Source organism: Amblyomma mixtum, chromosome 1 (genome assembly GCF_055824585.1).
Source record: "Amblyomma mixtum isolate Tamu chromosome 1, ASM5582458v1, whole genome shotgun sequence".
Classification (NCBI taxonomy): Eukaryota; Metazoa; Arthropoda; class Arachnida; order Ixodida; family Ixodidae; genus Amblyomma; species Amblyomma mixtum.
In genome coordinates this window covers 176384952-176386804 of record NC_143012.1, presented here as the reverse complement: position 1 = coordinate 176386804, position 1853 = coordinate 176384952, and the positions used below count along the sequence as shown (strand labels likewise).

At 45.8% G+C, this 1853-nt stretch overlaps 1 non-coding gene across 1 annotated transcript; it reads right to left on the bottom strand.

Moving 5' to 3' along the window:
* Positions 1-618: 618 nt before the first annotated feature.
* TRNAG-GCC (transfer RNA glycine (anticodon GCC)) lies at positions 619-689 on the bottom strand. The gene has a single exon. It is a non-coding gene; the product is annotated as a tRNA-Gly (tRNA).
* Between the last annotated feature and the right edge of the window lie 1164 nt (positions 690-1853).

Below are 1853 nucleotides of genomic sequence, written 5' to 3'. Positions count from 1 at the left end.
CTGTTGTATTGAATTCTCGAGGATCCAGTCACAGCATTCTCACTCTGGGACCGTCGCCCGTATACTGATGCTTATGAAATTATGGCTCATAGGGTCAATAAATTCCTAATGTATAATTACTACTAATATTTAAATCTCCTATAATACCATTCTGAGATTATTATAAACAGCTGGGATTCTTCATACGCTAATACTTTGAAATTCAGCGCGAAGCACCAGCCGAGCCCGAAGGAAGAAAACACAGCGAGTGAGCGCTCACAATCTAAAAGTTGCGTTGGCAGTCGGCACTCGTCGTTTCTTTGTTTTCGTCTCTTGTGTTACGCTGAACGAGGCGCTCAAAAATTTACTTTTTTTTCCGCCAAACGACACGCATAGTACGGCATCACGCTTTTGGGCTTCAACTATGAAGTCATTTTTTAGTAAATCAATCACTTCAAAGGTGGCGCTTGCTACGCACACCAAGGCGACATGTTTTGAAACTATGGAGTTCTGTCGAAGCTACGCCAAAACTCTACATCTACCTCGGGCGTGGCGCAGTAACTGCGACCACCGAAGTCACGATGGCTCAAGTTGCAAACGCTTAAATGTGTTCTGAATAGTCCGTAAAAATAAAAGCAATGCGTCGGCCGGGAATCGAACCCGGGCCACCCGCGTGGCAGGCGAGTATTCTACCACTGAACCACCGACGCCGATGTCCGGGAAGCCCCGCTGATCGTCTATTCATAGCCACCTGTTACACAAGTCTCCGTTAAGTAGGTCATTGCGCCGGCCGGCCTCTGCTATGCAAGGACGCACTCGGTCGAGACGATCTCGTGTGGTAAAGCGCACGTTCACACCAAGGTCCGGCATGTGGGCATGAAATTTTTCTAAAGGACGTTTCTGCTTTAGCAGAACCAAACGCTGATTGGAACTTCTGAATAAAGCATAATTCGCTCACTGCTGGGTATTGTATGTATACTTGGCTTAAGCATGGCAGGATCCAGCGGCTGAGTTAAGGACTAAGTGTGAACATGCAGCGAGTGTTCAAACGGCCATTTTCAGTGGTGTTAGGGGCATAGTGCTCAAATAGTGTAGATAATTCAACTAGTGGCTTAGCCATCATACAGAATGCATAAATTTTCAACGTGTTGATCTGGTGCGTGGCAGTGATATGTGCAGCTTAACGTTCTAATGCGCGACGTGGGTTATCAGGGACTCCGTAGTGGAGAGCACTGCTATGGCACGGTGCAGAGGCGTTTTTGGATTTCTCCTTCATCGAAATACGGTCGCTGAGGCCGGTAATCGATCCCGCGAGCTTGCGCTCAGCAACCGAACACCATTGCCGCTAAACTACTGCTGCGGAGCGCGTTGGTAGCAGGTTACTGTGGCTGAACTTTTTTTGTCTCATGGGGGGTAGTCTATTTTTGTGAAAAGATGCCATTAATATTAAGATTTCTCAATATGTGTTTGACTCGAGCAATTGTTTGTTCTTTACCGATTTGTGCTTCAGTCATTTGCCATTAAAAGAGGCTCCACCTTAGCGGCGCACTCGGATGGCTTCTTGACTTCGCAGACGTCATGCCACCGGTCGTCCATCAAGTCATCATCACTTCGTGTAGAAAACACGCCGTTTCTGGAATTTCACGTTTAATGCCATGTTATAGAACAATAGTCAGTATTTTGAATATTGAGAGAATTCTGTATGTCAGAAAAAAGTTATTTTGTCTGTACTGCTTTCGGTGTGCTTTTGAGTAATTCTCAGGAAACCGCTTTGTACGACAGGCAGCTTTCGCAGGTTTTCGTGACCTGGCACTCCATACTAATATCCAGTAATTGAAGTGATAGAAACAAACTTGGCTTACTGTGTAAATTTC